Source organism: Eutrema salsugineum, unplaced genomic scaffold, assembly GCF_000478725.1.
Source record: "Eutrema salsugineum unplaced genomic scaffold, Eutsalg1_0 scaffold_2, whole genome shotgun sequence".
NCBI lineage: Eukaryota > Viridiplantae > Streptophyta > Magnoliopsida > Brassicales > Brassicaceae > Eutrema > Eutrema salsugineum.
In genome coordinates this window covers 19,281,816-19,291,302 of record NW_006256829.1, presented here as the reverse complement: position 1 = coordinate 19,291,302, position 9,487 = coordinate 19,281,816, and the positions used below count along the sequence as shown (strand labels likewise).

Below are 9,487 nucleotides of genomic sequence, written 5' to 3'. Positions count from 1 at the left end.
AAAATACCTAAAACTTAAAAAGAAAAAGAAAGCATAAATTCTAAAAAGGAAAAGAAAACTAAAAGAAAGAGTACCTAAATGGGTTGCTCCCATTAAGCGCTTTTGTTTTAAGTCGTTTAGCTCGACATAAGCATGAGGAGTCAGGCTGATTTGAATGGCACTCCACTTGATGTGCCTTTATCACTTCCGGTTGGTGGAGGTTTTACTTCTTCTCCTTGAAGAGAAGTCTTCTTACCTTTAATCTTCTTTCGGACTTTAATGTTGTTCAGAACCCTTTTTGTGTTTTCGATCAGCTCCTGGATTTGGTCCTCACTAGTTTCTGTTGCATCTGGTGGAATGATGATCTTGATCTTCGCGAAAGCTTTCGGCTTCTCTTTTTCTTTCTCTTTTGGTCGGTTTCCTTTGCTTTGAAATTCATTTAAGATAGTAGGATAGTACCTATTTCTGTCCACATTGAGGAAAACAGCATGCCGGTTTGCGTGATCGATTATTGCTCCTACTGTAGCTAGGAATGGTCTCCCAAAAATGAGTGGCCTCTCCTTGTCTTTATCTATCTCCAGGACTTGGAAATCTGCTGGAACAATCTTATCTCCAACTAGAACTTGTAGATCATGAATCGCCCCTTTAGTATCTTTTTGAGATGAATCTCCAAAGATAACCTTAACCGTCGATGTCCTTAAGGTTTTTATGCCCAATTTTTCGGCAAATGTCTTAGACATGATGTTGACATTGGCTCCGGAATCGCACAAGCAGTCTGTAAACTTGATTCCTGAAACACTGGAAAACAAAACGTCCCGGATCATCGGCCTTGGTAAGCCTTTGAAACGGTGATCGTTCAGGTACCTTAAACGGTGGCTGCTTGGGATCGGTATCCTTGTACAGTGGTACAAAGATTGGGGTTTCTTATTTATTTCCATCGGTTCTGGACTCTTCTTCGGGCAATGTGGTTATGGCGTTGCAAAACTTCTTAGGGTTATCTTCAACTCTTCCTGGAAGAACTCCATTTTGCCTCTTCATAGAGTCGGCTGTTTGGGCAACCTGCACATCTAACTTTTTTACGTGCGAAGATAAAGATTCAAACTTACCATTCAGATCATGGTACATGCAGTCCACTTTCACGTTCACGTCTTTAGATGCTTTTTCGTTCGTCATAACAAGCTGTTGGATTGACTGTTCAAGTCTACCGATTTGTGAAGCTAGCTGGTTCGTCGTGACTCCCTGCTGTTGTACAAATTGATTGTTACTATTCCTCCGAAGTTTCCACCTTGCCTTGAAACTTGTTTTGGAATGATTTTTGCTGAGGTGGGTAGTACTGATCTTGATGGTTCTCCACATTTGGATTGCGGTAAAAGAGATTGTTGTAATTGGCATTCTGGAAGTTGTTGTTGAAGCGATTTTGGTATGGCACCAGTGCTCCTATGTAGTTCACATCTTCTTCTTGAAATTCTTGATTAATGTGATCGATATGACTAGGTCCTTCCTCTTCTGCGCCATTGTTGGTTTCACAGGCATGGATCGGGCGATTGTTGCTCTTCAGAAGCTGGCTCACCATGTTCTTCAACTCGGTTATCTCCTTGTTGTCTGTTCCGGCTTGCTTCATCGATCAATCGTATTCAGGACAGTCATTGCTATTGGCTTAAGCCAAATTTTCGATGAGAGCTCTTCCTTGGGTTATCGTCTTCTGCCCAAAATCTCCATTGCTAGCTGTATCAAGTGAAAGTTTGTATTTTGGTTGCAAACCTCGGTAAAATGTGCTCAGCAGGCTTGATCCATGAAATCCATGATGAGGGCAATCACGTTCATACTCCTTAAAACGTTCCCAAGCTTCATAGAAAGATTCAGTTGACCCTTGTTGAAAGGTTGAGATCTTCGTTCTCAAATTGTTCGACCTTGACTTAGTGTAGAAGTGGTTCAGGAAAGCAGTTCTACATTCTTCCCAATTAGTAATTGATCCTGCAGGCAAACACTTCAACCAACGGTGAGCTTTATCTGCTAATGAAAAAGGGAACAACTTACACTTTAAATAGTCAGGTGGAACTTGGTTTGTTCTCATCACGCTGCAAATTTCTTCAAAAAGCTCGATATGGTCCATTGGGTTCTCAGAAGGAACTCCATGGAACTGGTTTTGCTTCACCAATGAGATGATTTGAGGCTTGACTTCAAACTCATTCTGGTTTGGAAATGGTACTTGAATCGCAGATCGATTCTGAAAATTTTGAGTAGGTGCATCAAAATCAGCTATTTATAACACTGGATTTTGACCATTTTTATGGATCATTTTAATATCTTTTACAGGTGTTTTTACTCCATTTTCAAAGGTTTTCAAAGGATTTCTATGTTTACGGATTTTAAAAGACTTTTCAGGTAAGTTGGGATAAAGAGGCATAAAATGGTACAACAAGACTTTTTTGGATAAATGCAGACTGTAGAACTCTCATAGAGAGACGAAGACCTTCTCACCGTCTGATCACCCTCAAAATTGGACAACTTATAGAAGAATCAATCAGCTTTCAAATGCACTTTCAACGACCCGAAGATATTCCAACGGTTGGATCTCAAGATATTCCATTAGCCCCGAAGCCACGCGGAGTTGGCCAGCAACTCACGCGACCGCGGCCAACAAGCTATTTGCCGCGGTCAGAAGCCTCCCGACCGTGGGAAACAAGCTAATAGCCGCGGTCACAGCACTCCCGACCGCGGCATTCAAGCTCCGACTTAAAGCCCACTTATCTGAAGCCCAAAGTCATTCCCAGCCTCAATTCCGGAACCCTATAGACCATGGAGTATTGGAGACTATAAATACATGTCATTTAGGTCGTTTTTAGGGAGAGCAATTCATACTTTACAGAAACCCTTTTCCTTTAGCCGTTTTTATGAGATTTTTGTAGAAGATTTTTCAAGTCCGAGTTCTTCAATAGAGAAGCTTTCTTTATCACTTTTCTTTACTGTTTTTCATTACTTTTATTAAAACCAATGATGATGTCGAACTCAGCCATGTCTGAGTAGATCCCGAGTTGGGCTTAGGGTTCCTGAAAGGGGCTCTCATAATCGATTAAGACATCTAGGTTTATAGATCTGGGATTTTGACCTGTTCTCTGTTTATTCTTGTTCTTATTGCATGTATGCTTGATTGATCACCTAGTATCTGATCTAGATAGTTAGTGTTGCGAAAGTTTTCATTAAGTATCAGCCCTAGAATGAAACAGGCGATTTTTCCGTAGGAGTGGAAACCTACCTGCGGCGAGATCGTGAGTATTGACGAGTCTTATGCAGCTCTTCCGTTCTCTCCGTTCCATGGCCATGAGTGGAAACCTACTGGTCAGGGTTGCGAGAAACAGGTTGTTATGACCACGACAGTGACGTAGTCATACCGCCGTACTCTAGCTCTAGAACCCATATATTGTTATCCGTCAATCCCAATCTATCTACCTTATTGTTAAAACCGATTATGATCCCTTAGAGTTCCCAAAAGCTCAGCATTTTTAGCCATAGTTTACAATTTCCATCGATTTTTACTTGCTTTCTTAGACCTGCATTTCAATTTCCTTAGTTCGTTATTTACTTGCCTTATTTACCTTTCATGCGATATTTTACTTGCCTTATTTTCGTTTAGTTCGATATTTACTTATTCCATTTGCATTTCATTCGATTTCTTTACTTGCTTTTTAGGATAGATTTATTTACTTTCTTTTGTTTTAGTTTAACCTGCAAGAAAAACAACCAACCTTTAAAACCAATTTAGTCTAGACATAAAGTTAAAAACCATAGAAGAATACCAGGCACACAAATCTCTGTTGATTCGATCCCTAAATACTGCAACTGATTAGCTGTGCACTTGCGGCTTTCTTTTGTTTGTTAAGGGTAAAACTTGTTCCCTCACGTAGTTGACACACTCAGCACCGCATCAAGTTTTTGGCGCCGTTGCCGGGGATTTGTTTAGCTGCCTTTTGCTATTTTTCTTGTTTTAACTTCTGCTCTAGACACCTGATCTCTAGTTCTTTCTTAAAGTTTTTCTGAATTGCATGAATACTAGGCGTAGACCTGCAGGAGACATTCCAATTCTAGACGAGATAGACAGACACGAAAGAGAACTTCAAAGACTTAGACGAACGCAAGGAATGGCCAACGACGACCAGCCTGGGGATCCTATTAATCGAAATTCAAATATGGACCAAGACAGGTCCGAACATGGAGAAAACGATGAGAATGATCACATAGAAGGTGATCATGCTCGACAAGATGGAGAGGAGGATGAGGTTCTTCCAAGAAACCACCAGAACCGAGAGAGAGAAGGACGTGAAGACTTCGATCCAGCCATCAATGTAGCCGATGGTGACCACCCAGCAATGCAGCCGAGTGAACGCATCACCGCCCCATTCCGCCAGCAATTTAACACGAAGACAAGCCAGGAACCATCGCATAGCTGATTTTGATGCACTACTTCAAACCATTTCCAAACCGGAATGAGTTTGAAGTCAAGCCTCAAATCATCTCATTGGTGAAGCAAAACCAGTTCCATGGAGTTCCTTCTGAGAATCCAATGGACCATATCGAGCTTTTTGAAGAAATTTGCAGCATGATGAGAACAAACCAAGTTCCACCTGACTATTTAAAATGTAAGTTGTTCCCTTTTTCATTAGCAGATAAAGCTCACCGTTGGTTGAAGTCTTTGCCTGCAGGATCGATTACTAATTGGGAAGAATGTAGAACTGCTTTCCTGAACCACTTCTACACTAAGTCAAGGTCGAACAATTTGAGAACGAAGATCTCAACCTTTCAACAAGGGCCAACTGAATCTTTCTATGAAGCTTGGGAACGTTTTAAGGATTATGAACGTGATTGCCCTCATCATGGATTTCATGGATCAAGCCTGCTGAGCACATTTTACCGAGGTTTGCAACCAAAATACAAACTTTCACTTGATACAGCTAGCAATGGAGATTTTGGGCAAAAGACGATAACCCAAGGGAGAGCTCTCATCGAAAATTTGGCTCAAGCCAATAGCAATGACTGTCCTGAATATGATCGATCAATGAAGCAAGCCGGAACAGACAACAAGGAGATAACCGAGTTGAAGAACATGGTGAGCCAGCTTCTGAAGATCAACAATCGCCCGATCCATGCCTGTGAAACCAACAATGGCGCAGAAGAGGAAGGACCTGGTGATATCGATCACATTAATCAAGCATTTCAAGAAGAAGATGTGAACTACGTAGGAGCACTGGTGCCATACCAAAATCGCTCCAACAACAACTTCAACAACAACTTCCGGAATGCAAATTACAACAATCTCTCTTACCGCAATCCAAATGTGGAGAATCCTCAAGATCAGTACTACCCACCTCAGCAAAAATCCTTCCAAAACAAGTTTCAAAGTGGAAACTTTGGAGGAATAGTACCATATCAACCGCGACAGCCATATAACTACCAAGGTACGGGTTTTAACATTCAATTTGTACAACAGCAGGGAGTCACGACGAACCAGCTAGCTTCACAAATCGGTAGACTTGAACAGTCAATCCAACAGCTCGTTATGACGAACGAAAAAGCATCTAAAGACGTGAACGTGAAAGTAGACTACATGTACAATGATCTGAATGGTAAGTTTGAATCTTTATCTTCGCACGTAAAGAAGTTAGATGTGCAAGTCGCCCAAACAGCCGACTCTATGAAGAGGCAAAGTGGAGTTCTTCCAGGAAGAGTTGAAGATAACCCTAAGAAGTTTTGCAACGCCATAACAACATTTCCCGAAGAAGAGTCCGGAACCGATGGAAAGAAAGAAGAAACCCCAATCTTTGTACCACTGTACAAGGATATCGATCTCAAGCAGCCACCGTTTAAGGTAGCCGAACGATCACCGTTTCAAAGGCTTACCAAAGCCGATGATCCGGGACGTTTTGTTTTCCAATGTTTCATTTCAGGAATCAAGTTTACAGACTGCTTGTGCGATTCCGGAGCCAATGTCAACATCATGTCTAAGACATTTGCCGAAAAATTGGGCAAAAAAACCTTAAAGACATCGACGGTTAAGGTTATTTTTGGAGCTTCATCTCAAAAAGATACTGAAGGGGCGATTCATGATCTACAAGTTCTAGTGGGAGATAAGATTGTTCCAGCAGATTTCCAAGTCCTGGAGATGGATAAAGACAAGGAGAGGCCACTCATTTGTGGGAGACCATTCCTAGCTACAGTAGGAGCAATTATTGATCACGCAAACCGGCATGCTGTTTTCCTCAATGTGGACAGAAAAAGGTACTAACCTACTATCTTAGATGAATTTCCAAGTAAAGGAAACAAGCCAAAAGAGAAAGAAAAGGAGAAGCCGAAAGCTTTTGCAAAGATCAAGATCATCATTCCACCAGATGCAACGGAAACTAGTGAGGACCAAATCCAGGAGCTGATCGAAAACACAAAAAGGGTTCTGAACAACATTAAAGTCCGAAAGAAGATTAAAGGTAAGAAGACTTCTCTTCAAGGAGAAGAATTAAAACGTCCACCAACCGGAAGTGATAAAGGCACATCAAGTGGAGTGCCATTCAAATCAGCCTGATTCCTCATGCTTACGTCGAGCTAAACGACTTAAAACAAAAGCGCTTAATGGGAGGCAACCCATTTAAGTACTCTTTCTTTTAGTTTTCTTTTTCTTTTTAGAATTTATGCCTTCTTTTTCTTTTTAAGTTTTAGGTATTTTATAAAACAAAAAAAAACACAAAAAAAAAAATCATAAAATTAGAAAAACCAAGGAGAAAAAGGTAGGTCTTTAGCTGCTCGGCCCGGCAAAGACGAGAAGATTGAAAAATAGGTCGCAGGAGGAAGACCCGCGGTCGCAATAGACGGGACCGCGGCAAACGGTGCATCGACCGCGGCACCGTGAATGTGACCGCGGCCGAGCCCTCATCCACCGCGGTCGCGCGTCTCCTGACCGCGGCCGTTGGTCGTTGAGATGGTTCCGCGGATTTCTGCTGATTTCCGGTGTTGCCTGGTGATTCCCGGTGTTACCTGGTAATTCCCGGTTTTTCCCGAAATGTTCCAGGTGAAACCCGAAAAGATCCTCCGTAAGATTTAAACTTTCCTAATGTGCAAACAAGAAAAGGTAAGTTCCCGTAAACTTAAAAATTTTCAGAAATTTTCCGTTTTTGCTTCAAAAACGCTTTTTAAAGAAAAGAAACAAACTTTTTGGATCAAAACTCTTTCTTCTCTTCTCCTCCAAAAAGACTTAGAGATTTAGGAGAAAGAACACATTTTTCAGTTCTTAAGCTTTTTAAGAGATTTTTGGCTCAAACCTCACTCTTTTTCAAAGCTGATTTCAATTCTGTTATCAATTCTCTCTTTCAAGCAAGGTATGAACCTCAAACTCACCATTCTTACTCGATTTTGAACTTAGGGTTTTCTTTAAAAACCCAGAATCTTGGTCTATTGATGGTGGAAATAGCTTAAGAATGATAGATTATCCATTTAGGTTATCTAAAAATCGATTTTAGCACTTAGCTTAAGAGGAATTGAGATTTTTGAAATTTGGATTCTTCATGCTTCATAAAAATCGAATTTGGAACAGCAAAATTGATGAATTTGATTTAGTCTTGTGCGATTAGTGATTAGTATTGGGTAATCTTTAGAATTCACATGGAAATTGCTCATAAAAACCGATTTTTAGAAGATTTCTATGTTGAGGACATCAAAAATCCGAGTTCAGTCATGAACTACTTGATTTCTCTGATTTAATATCAATTTTGTTTGCTAATAGTTTTAATTAATCTCTTTATACTAGTATTAGTATAACAGATCTTAATGTGTTAAAATTAGCAAAATTCACTCTTTTTTTCCAAGAATCATTTCATTTTGCAGAAAATGGATGAAACCAGATCCCGAAGGAGCCGTCGAACTGGTGACAGCTCCGATGACATGCCCGACGATGCTACTCTGGGAGAGTATATGCTGAACCAAGCCAGACCGAGAAGAAGAAGCTATGTGATGAGATTGCTCCAGCACTCAAGAGAAACACGAGCACCTCCCGAGCCACCACAGATTCGATACATTGGGAGGGAGACAAACCCGAGAGTGGACTATGCGAGGCGTTTCAAGAAGCTGAACATCAAACCCATGCCTTGCATTGATTATCATACACTCGAGATGCTTGGAATCAGAGAGGATGTGATCTGGTACATCGATGCACTTAAGCTGAGACCCTACTTGGAGCTGAACCTTCCGACTTATCCTGAGCTAGTCCGTGAGCTTTTAGCGACCGTTACACTCCACCACACGAAGAGGAGGAACCCAAGAGCATCAGATGGCATCTTGTCATTTTCCATCCGCGGACAGCCTTATTCTCTCACCATTTCCGAGGTTTGTGAAGCTCTTAAGCTTCCGTACACAAATGGCATCTACCTTGAAGATGAACCTGATCTTAACCTATGGAGAGAGATGGGTCATGGAGCTTACGATAGTGGGAGATCTAAGTCAGCCCTTCTTAGCCACCCAGCAGTGAGAGTTGTGCACAAACTCTTAGCACACACGATCTTCTCTAGAGCCAACATGGGAGGTGTCTTGAAGACTGAGCTCATTACACTTCAGATTCCGTTTATGGATGATCCACGACTTGCCTGCTTTGCCTGGATCATATCGCAGAATATAGTAAAGGTGAAGCATGATTTACATGGTTGCGATGACGCTACTCCAGCTTTCCGGAGTGCTATTACAGCGATACTACAGGCTGTAGGATTCGATTTCTCATCTGACGAACCACTTCCCGATGTCTGGTATGATCTACTTTATCTCTCTCGCGATCACACTATCTCTCGCGCCGATTTTGATCCAGACAGGTTTGGTTACAAGTATTGCACTGGCACCGAGGAGCACCGAGTCCGCCTACCTTCAGCGTCTATCCCGAGATAGACTCCGGAATCCGATGATTTTCTGCCATCCGTACCTCGCCTACCATTCACCATTGGCCAGTACATAGTGGCCAAGGCGAGGCGTGATGCAGCTGCGGCCCGTGCTCATTTCCAGCCATCCATTTCGACCGGCCACGCCTCATCATCTACATCATCACACACTCATTCCGATCTGGAGCGCAGAGTTGAAAGACAGGGACGACACTTTGAGCGCGTTGTCACCTTCTTACAGGAGCAGCACCAGTTCGCAGACGACACTTTGGAGGATGAGTGATTGATCAGCACTTCACTACCATCACGGTTCTATCATCATTTTCTTTTCTTTTATCTTATTTTATCTTATTTTGCTTTTATTCACCATCTTTTCACCAACTTTTTCACACTGGGGACAGTGTGATTTAAGTCTGGGGGAGGATGTCTATCCGTACTAATTATTTTCCTGCTTTTGCTTTTAAATTTCAAGTACTTTTTAAATTTTAATATGTAACCTATTCGACATTAAGTATTTTTCAGGAATTTTTGACGCAAAACTATGATGATTTAGACCTGCACACTTCTACACTATGCATGATAGCTCATTTGTGGTTAGCACTAGA

At 41.6% G+C, this 9,487-nt stretch overlaps 2 non-coding genes across 2 annotated transcripts; one reads left to right on the top strand and one right to left on the bottom strand.

Moving 5' to 3' along the window:
* Nucleotides 1-1,775: 1,775 nt before the first annotated feature.
* Nucleotides 1,776-1,882, top strand: LOC112086892. The gene has a single exon (XR_002899746.1). It is a non-coding gene; the product is annotated as a small nucleolar RNA R71 (small nucleolar RNA).
* A 2,868-nt stretch (nucleotides 1,883-4,750) lies between these two features.
* Nucleotides 4,751-4,857, bottom strand: LOC112086884. Its single transcript, XR_002899738.1, has one exon. It is a non-coding gene; the product is annotated as a small nucleolar RNA R71 (small nucleolar RNA).
* Nucleotides 4,858-9,487: the final 4,630 nt, after the last annotated feature.